Here is a 10,000-nt window from a genome sequence, read left to right on the forward strand (position 1 = left end):
AAAAGAGTGAGAGATGAAGGAGTGGGATCAAGAGAGATAGGAGTGAAGGGCAAGTGGAAGAGTAATAGGCATAGAGAGAGAGAGAGAGAGAGAGAGAGAGAGAGAGAGAGAGAGAGAGAGAGAGAGAGAGAGAGAGAGAGAGAGAGAGAGAGAGAGAGAGAGAGAGAGAGGTGGGATGTCAAAGGCCTTTTTCATGTCCTTGCAGTTCGCACATGAACTCCGGACGAGCTCCCCTGTTAAAGTATTTACCAGTTGCAGCTATAAAGTGATGTATCTCGATCACGTCCACACACACACACGCACGCACGCACGCACACGCACACACACACACACATACACTCGCACACGCACATACACGCACACACACACACTTCATCTCTTTTTGAAACCTTTTTTTTGATTGACATGGAGTATGTGAACTTCCCTGCTGGATACTACATTTTTAATGTGCTCTACTTCTCCTGAATCAGATCTACTAGGGGGGCAAGCAGAGCGTGAATTACTGTATATGTTCATAATTTAGGGGTACTAAATTTTGTGGGTGGTACCAACTTTTAGGTACTGTAGGTAGGCTACTTCTCTTGTCAGTACCCGCCAGCCCTGCAAATTATTTTTTCAGGTTTTTAAGAGGGCCTTGACCCCAGTACATTATGTGATTGGGATGATAGTTCAGGGTTAATTTACTTACTGATGACCTTCCTGAATCGAATACAAATGTTAACATTCCAAACATAAATTATATTTACAGTGTGTGCACTAAGGGGGTATTCACAACATCATGTGAATAATGATTTGATGTAAATGATGTAAATAATTTTCTGCCACACAGTGCACCATTCTCATTGTGAATATTATGTTTAAAAAATAAAAGTTTAAACCCATACTAAACTCCTAATACTAAGATGTATGCCAGGTTCAAAAAAGGAGAATGAATTCTGTGACTAAAGACTAAGACTAAAATGTATGCGTTTGATATGGCAGTAAGCATGTATGACTCTAATGGTGAATGCATGTTTTAGGGCCCCGCTTACCTGCTGAGACCAACGTAAACTTTCATGGACTGCCAACTCAGGCTTAGAGCCTCCGCACACCCGCTCCAACAGCAGTGCAGAGAACTATCGGTTCCGGAAATTTCGATTACCCCTGCACACTGGCACAGCCGTGCTATGAACAGGAATGGCCAATTTCGTAGAGCATGGATAATCAATGGGTAGCCCCGTCAAAAGAAAACTCTGCCGTAACTGGCAGCTGGCATCCGTGGATATCCGGGGACATCGGCGCCGGTGTGCGGGATTTCATTGAAAACAGTGGATCTGCACTTTTGTCGGAACTGGTGTGCGGAAGGCCTTAAAGGTCCAGGTGACTCAACGGCTAGGTGGCGGCCCTGTGCGGTGTGGACGTGGGTGTCGTGGTGAGGCGGATGACGTTAGTGTGCTCAGGGATGTCATTCAGGGGAGTAAAGTGCGGCTGAGTCACCACGGCCCTATGTATATACGGGAGCCCATACACAGTCCGATTTATGAAGACATGTGACTGGGGGGTCCATTGGAGCTGATTGTACGTAGGGCCAAAGTTTGCTGCTACGCCCCTGAAAGTGCTGTCTACTAATGCTCCACCTAACAACATGCATATAGTGTAGGGGGGCGCTGTGGCGCAGCCCCCAACCCCCCCCCCCCCCCCCCCATTTGGGCTTGCATGCAGGCCTCGAGTCCGGCCTGGGTCATTTGCCATCCCTACTCTGTCTCTCTCTCCACATTCGCTTCCTTTCGCTCTTCACTGTCCTGTCTGGAATAAAGCTGAAAAAGCCCATAAAAAATACATTCATAAATAAAAAACAGGCATAGTGCACTTACCTACATGCCTGTCTAAAATTCAAACTCTAATGCCAAAATCCCTGTCAACATTCTGTCTATATAGCCTACCGTACATGCCGGGGAGGTATCAGACTACTTGTCACATGTCTTTCTGCGTGATGTGTGTTTACTTGTTAATTTATTTATTCATTTATTTAGTAATTTACTCAACCAGAGTACATGCTGACTGACTGCATTTAGAAATCCAGACATTTGGTTTGGGTTAGTGTTTGTTTTTGTCTGAGTTTATGTCTGAAACTTTATTTTAGAAAAAAATAAATGTCCATGTCATCGTCATTAGCGATAAATGTTGGCTCCATCGGATGATGATAATTGGATTTGTACGTGTAATTTAGTTTTTTGGGGATACATATTTGGGTCCAGAATATTCAGCTAATCATCCTAAGAAAATGAATTTTCATAGCATAAATATTGGCACCGGCACAGAATAAAGGAAAGTGAAGTTAAAAAGAGAGAACATTTAGAGAATGTGACAGTGAGAGAGAGAGAGGGAGAGAGAGAGAGAGAGAGAGAGAGAGAGAGAGAGAGAGAGAGAGAGAGAGAGAGAGAGAGAGAGAGAGAGAGAGAGAATGACATGTGCCAAAAGCATAGCTAGAACCTTTGAAAGTCAAAGGCCTTAGCTAAAAATCCATCAGCATTGGGGGAATGAAAGTGTGGCAGAAGCTGTGAATTAGGGGATGCAGAGGAAGCTTATCAGTATTTTTTAAAAACGGCGCTGAACAGAAAACTAAGGGGAGATTGAATTTCACCACCGAGACGAGTCTTGCTACAGTACCATCTAAATATGATGGCACAGTGTAGTGTGTGTGTGAGTGTGTGTGTGTGTGTGTGTGTGTGTGTGTGTGTGTGTGTGTGTGTGTGTGTGTGTGTGTGTGTGTGTGTGTGTGTGTGTGTGTGTGTGTGTGTGTGTGTGTGTGTGTGTGTGTGTGTGTGTGTGTGTGAGTGTGTGTCTCAACTCTTTGTAGAATGCAAACCCAACTTAGCAGAGCATAGTATGCTTACACTGTAAATTAATTTTACACACATACACACATACACACACACGTCCGCATATGTGTGTGTAAAATCCACACATGTGCATGTACGTGTGTGTGTGTGTGTGTGTGTGTGTGTGTGTGTGTGTGTGTGTGCATGCGTGCGTGCGTGCATGTGTGTGTGTGAGTGAGTGTCTGTATGGTAGGCCTATATTTTGATACTAAATCCTTTAAACTCGTTGTTCCAGGTTACCTGTTTCTGGCCTTCTCAGGGCCACCCATAGGTCTCTTGGGGCTTAGTATACGAACTACCAGTCACCGTACAAGTTGATCCGCCCTCTATCCCTCTAGCCTTCTATCCCTCTATCCCTCTCTCTCTCTCTATCCCTCTAACCTTCTATCCCTCTCTCTCTCTATCCCTCTCTCTCTCTTTACTTCACCTCTTTTACCTCTTCTATCCCTGTTTTCTTTCTCCACCTCTCTATCCCTCTCTCTCTCTACCCCCTACCCCCCCCCTCTCTCTCTCTCTCTCTCTTTCTCTCGCTCTCTCTTCACTTCACCTCTTTTACCCCTTCAATCCATGCGCTCTCTCTCTCTCTACACCTCTCTACACTTCTTCTCTGTTCTTCTCTCCATCACTTTGACTCACATGCATTTCCCTCTTCCTCCATCTTCATCACCCCTCTCTCTGATTTCTTCCTTCCACTTTCTCTCTCTCTCTCTCTCTCTCTCTCTCTCTCTCTCTCCACCAATTCCTCTCTAATCAAAGAATCCCATTCTCTCTTTTCCTCTCTGTACCCTCCATGCTCTCTATCCCTCATTTTCTCTCCCTCTCCTTATCTCCTTCCATAATAGAATCCCTCTCTCTCTCCATCTCTCCCTCCCTCTCTCTTTACTCTCTTGCCACCCCTGTATCTCTCTTCACCTTGCTCACTCTCTCCTTCTCCGTCGTTTATTCCACCATAGGACTCCACTGTCTCCATCTCTCCCTCTCTTTCAACGTATATTTCTCTCTATCTTTCTCTCTCTCTCTCTTTCTCACTCTCTCTCTATCTCTCTCTCTCTACACCTCCTCCTCCCTCTCCCCCCTTCTCCAGCTCTCCATCATCTACCATAGAAACCCACTCTCTCCATTATTGCTCTCTATACTCTCTTTAAACCTCTGTCTCTCTCTCCACTTCTCTCGCTCTCTCCCCCTTCTCTATTTCTCCTTCCATCACCACAGAGCGCCACTCTCTCCATCTCTCCTTTCCACCACCACCAGATTCCCTGTTCTCTCTTCTCTCTCTCTCTCTCTCCCCTTCTCCATCTCTCCTTTCTACCACCGCAAGAGTCCCTGTTCTCTCCATCTCTCTCCATCTTTCTTTCTCTCCCCTTCTCCATTTCTCCTTCCACCACCAGAGTCCCCGCTCTCTCTCTCTCTCTCTCTCTCTCTCTCCATCTCTTCTTTCCTCCACCACCAGAGTCCCCCGCTCTTCTCTCCATCTCTCTTCGCCTTTAAAGCTCTGGCAATCCTCCGCCCTTGATGTTCGCCTTGTACTCGCATGCACAAGCCTATCATTATCTCAGCCTCCTGACAATCCCCGCTGCCATCTTTGTTCCATCTGCGTCTCTTGCCCCGGGCTATGACACCACTGTATGGTTGATCTCGTCTCTTTTACATATCTCTACCCTCTCCTCTCCTCTCTATATCTATCTCTCGCCCTCCCTCCCTCCCTCCCTCCCTTTCTCTCGCATGAAGAGAGGGAGAGAGAGGGGGATTGAGAGAGAGAGAGAGGGAGAGAGAGAGAACGAGTGTGTTATCTCTCACAGTGCTGCAAATCGCATTGCTTCTTTTCTTTCCCCACCTCTCCTTCTCCTTCTTCATCTTCTCCTCCTCCTCTTCTATCCCTCTCTCTCTCTCTCTTTCTACTCTGAACACCCTCACCTCTTCGCTCCTAAGCTGTCACGATGTGCCGTTAAGCCCATGATTTTTTTTTTTGTTGCCCCGAGCCCCACACCCAGGGCCGCCGACAGCTTTTTCCCAGGCCCAGGACAAAGTCATTTGAAAGGGCCCCACAAACCAACGCATAACATGCGATGAGGACCCATTTTTCTAGCCCCAACTGTCTACCTGGGCCCGGGACATCAGATTCCTGTGTGGTTCTCCTCTGTCGACGTCCCCTGCCCACACCTCACTAGGAGCTCTGCAAAGTGAAGTGGTGCCACTGTGCACAAACAGCAGCCTTGATCTGACGCTATACAACGAGACGTCCTCCAGAACAAACGTGTCAAAGCGTATGCGGTTGCAAATGCGTGATCCTGGTTGGTGTTCGCACTGTACTGTTGCAACAACTAAAGCATCCCACTGTTGTGATTATCGTACCTAGTGTTAGGCATGTAGTCCTCCTGACCCAGAATAGGAAGAGTTCTTGTGTGTCATTATAATACGCTGCATGAGACTGAATTTCAGGCTACTTTGTACTGAAAAATAAAAACTACGCACAAATCTCTGATCATTGTTACGTGTGAATTTTGGATTTAAACTAGAGCAGAGTACATTTATTTGTGGCGAATGAAATGAAGGTGTCTAGTAGCAGACAGAACTAAGTAAAATATAATAAACTTTGCACGACTGACAGCACAAAATGGCATACCATCAGACTTGGGTATATAAGGCATTAGGCAGATTGGAGAGAGAGAGAGAGAGAGAGAGAGAGAGAGAGAGAGAGAGAGAGAGAGAGAGAGAAAGAAGCTATACACAATAATGTAGGCCTACACAAGTATACCAACAAGGTGTAAAATGTTCAGGTTCAAGTTCCTCGCAGTCCATATGGATTCTAGTGACCAAAGAGATTGTCCAGTGTTTTGTCAAGTGTCTCTTAAAGGTGCACTGTGTAGGATGGTGGCCAGAGTGGGTATTGAAACTATGCTGCTCCTTGAAACTGTGCTGCCTATTGTAAAATTGTACAATTGTAAATGAATATTTGCTAAGTAGTAAACCTAACCTAGTAAAATATTTACTAGTATGCCCAAAGTATAGTAAATGCTATAGCTAAAAATGTCTATTTCTGGAAATTCAAAATGGTGGACCATAGAGAAGATGCATCTTTTCAACTGATAGAAGTAGAATTTTCCCATGTCATAATGAATACTTAGAATTTGATGGTGGTGATGGTGGTGAAGTATTTGTAAAAAAAAAAATAAAAAAAATGAATGTGTATGGGCATCATGAATTCTGGAAATAGTCTACTAAGGGCGTATTCAGACCAGGAAAGTCCGATAGTTCACTTTGTTTGGTCCGAACCTAATTCTAAAAATTTGGTGCGGTTGGCTTTCAGACTGTGTAGCCTACATTTCAGTAAGCGGACCAAAATCGACAAGAAAGCCACGCGCCCTGAGGTCGTTCAGCTATTGGTCAGAAACGACACGCGCAACAAGTTAAGGCTATGTCCAAATAGGCCTACAAGCATCCACACGAAATATAGCGCAGACTAGGCTATCTGAAGCTCATGACATGAAGGGAGTCTTCCAAGCCAATTGATTGATCCCGCGAGTTGGGATAGCCACATTTTATCCCTGTTTTTTTCTTTCTTATAATGTCATATAGCGTGCGGGCGAGATTGCTGGTTGGTTTAGTCATCAATATTAGGATAACCACCTCCCTGCAATCAGTGTTTTACACTTGGGATGTCTGGGAACAACGCAAAACAGGCTCAATGTGAAACATTGGCGAGCTTATTCCACGCACCACGCCATTCTTTCTTCTCGAAAATAAACAGTGCGCTCCACTGTCGTTTGGATACGTTTGTATTGGAATGCTGGCTACCATTTGCAGCAATATTTCACGCACTCCATCAAGAAAAAAGTAACTTGATGAGCACGGGCATAGCGTTTGGATCATACAAACTTGCCAACATGCCACCACTGCGGGTAAATTAATGAATTAGTTCTACCTTCGTTGTCTTCATCACAACTTCTTCAGGCTATTCCACTAGCCTACATCCATCCAACGCACAGCTAGCAAGCCAGGGGGAAGTGCCAACGTCGCAATTATTGCTATCATGATCAGAATCCATACTGTGCGGACTACAGTATTTTCTTCCGTTTCTTCAGTAGATGTTTTTCGGATTTGCCCCAATCAACATTTAAAATGCTGTGATAGGTAAATTAACAGTCTCTTTAAACTTTCCTGTGCTCCACTGACACGCCATCCTCATTGAAAATGTGAATGACCGTAGCCTACAATAATGTAGCCTACGCCCACGATTGCGATAGTTTAGGCTATTATTTTACTAATATTGTTGCAAACAAATCACTCTGTCTAATTTACACCAAAGACATGGACATGACAAGCTGTGGAGTCGCTTTGTTTACACTCTGTTTCCCATTAATCTCGAAAAACGACGGAAACTCCCGAGGTACAAAAAAGCAAAAAGTCTGGGATTAGGTCCGGTCTGCTTTCACACCTCCAAAAGGTCCGCACCAGGGTTTGTTTGATCCGGACCGAGTCCGACCTTTCAGCTCGGTCTCGGTCCGCTTGTTTGGTCCGGACCAGGATTCGCTGGTTTGTATTCAGACCATCCCAAAAGGTCCGAACCTGGTCCGTTTGGTCCTTTGGTCCGGACCAAACGTGGTAGGTGTGAATACGCCCTAAAGATATTACACAGTGCACCTTTAAGTCCAGGAAAAAAAATGTCAGAGCAGATGTCAAGCATCCATGTCTGTGTACAGTATGCGTGCATGGTTCACACCATTGCCCAGGTTCAAGTCATTTAGTTACCTGGCTGCAGTGAAAATAACAGCATAGACTGGAACAGCACAGTGTGTGGGCCATGCACACACACACACACACACACACACACACACACACACACACACACACACACTCCATGACCATGGAACACACCCAAAGTCAATCTGCCCTCATCATGGCCAAGGTGTTTCATATTATTGGGCTCACGGGGTAACCTGTGTGCCAAGTTCGCTTTGCTGCCAGATTTCAGGGGAGCAGGTTTTAGGGTCTTTTTTGCCCAAAATGCTACTAAAATGTTTAGAGGTTCATACGCAGGGTTAAGGAAAGAGAACATTTTTTCATAAATTACATTGCATGTGTGTTTCTGTACATGTTCGATTATGGTATGTGTGCATAGGTCTCCAGCATGGTTAAGGACATAAATGATTGTTCTAAAAGGGAAAACGGGATGATTACACTACAAGGCAAAGTGTAATTTTATAAATCACATTTTCCTGAATGTAGAATGTTTCCAGTACATGGCTAGCTAGCTATTCAGTCTAAAAAACTACTGGTTCATTTAAAGGAACAGTCCACCTCATTTCAGAAAATTGCTTATATGCAGTTAAGCCCTGGAAAAATATGAGAGGACATAGGATTTTTTTCTCTATGTTTTTTCTCTATGTGTTTGCATTGCCAGTATAACCATATTAAGCATAACAATGGAAGTCTATGGTACAAAATAAAACATAATCAAATGTACGTATAAACCACTTTAAAATTAATGTAAAATTCACCGGAATGCAAAACAGCAATTTTATTCCGTCCAGTGATTACTTGTGGCTTGAAGCTAAACTTACCATTGGCTTCCAGTTATTATGCTAAGCTATGCTAATAATTCTGATCCAATAAATCTAAGTACTGAAAATACTGTGAAGAAAATTATATGCACATTTGTGAAAAATGCTTTTAAATACCGCAAATATGTGAAAATCAAAATAGTGTAGACTGTTCCTTTAAGGGAAAAATATACACACAAAAAATCCAAGAAAATGTTACAAACAGTAGAATGTCTCCAGTCGGCTGTTACCAAATTAACCCTCAAGCGACCGGCCTGTTTTTGCGACTAATCTGACCAAGCGGGGTCATTTATGACCCCAAGGAGTTTATATAGAAATACCACTATATAAATTCTTTCTTCGGGTTCATTCAAATTTATTTACATCTTGCACATACTTGTCCCTCATCTAAAGAAAGAAAATGTGAATTTGAACATTTTATTGTTTTGCTAAAAATTAGTCAAACTTCCATATGTATATGCTAAATATGATGTATGCCCTCATATGTAAACATCAAAATACAAAAAAACATCCAATACATTTTTTTCTTCTCTCATCATCAGTAATAAACTGAGAAAGTATCATGGTGATATCTATCATTTAATTTTTTTTAACCTATTCACTTGTAGTAGTTTTACCATAATAATGCAGTATATTTATGCTAATTATAGAAATTGCTCAAAGTGAAACTTTGGGAAACCAAGCTAAATTCTATTCATTAGGCCCATAGATGATATTTCTGCAATAAAACTTTAGGGTACTCAACATTTCTCGGTTCATGAAATCACAAGATCAGAAAATATGGTAATTTACATAGACAAAACGATGTCTGAAACACATAACCTTATGCACACTCAAAATTTCTCTGAAACTTTTTCTGGGCATTGTAGCTGTGAAAAGGTGTCTTCCATATGTATTAGAGCAAAGAAATGATTCAACTGATGCTTCAGCCTTTGTATAGCCATATAATAAGGAAAATTCTAAAAACGCCATTGATTTCTACACTGATGACTTGTTTCCTACCTCTTTGTTCACCAGGATGACTTTCATTTCATATTCTCATCATGTGTCTAGGACCACTGTGCCATTATATCAACAAATATTGAGCAATAACAGAGGAAATGCTACCTGGGTGCCCTCACAGTATGATTTGTTGGCTATCACAGGGGTGCCCTATTTATTTATATAATATATTATATTTTAATACTATAAATGTTTATATTATGAATATTTTAGGTCTGCTGACCATGGCCTGCCCCAAGACACAAAATACAAAAAACAGAGTTTGAAAATTACAACAACAATGGACATTATAATGTTGAGTATCTCATGGATCCTCTCGGGGTCATAAATGACCCCAGAGGTGTTTTGATTATAAATCCCATATAGATGGTCCAAATCTCACAAAAATCACACAGCATATGTATTGACAAACTCCTAGAAGCAAAAGGTTTTCTGATGAAAATTGCATTTGAGTCTGAGTCTGGATTTGGGATCGTTTTCCTTATTTTTTTTTGTCAAATTTTGAACCTTCCAAAAACACCAGTTGATTTATCAGCAGTGGCACCACTCTCTGGGTTGTATTTTTGAACGATTTTG

This window comes from Engraulis encrasicolus, chromosome 12 (assembly GCF_034702125.1).
Source record: "Engraulis encrasicolus isolate BLACKSEA-1 chromosome 12, IST_EnEncr_1.0, whole genome shotgun sequence".
Taxonomy (NCBI): Eukaryota; Metazoa; Chordata; class Actinopteri; order Clupeiformes; family Engraulidae; genus Engraulis; species Engraulis encrasicolus.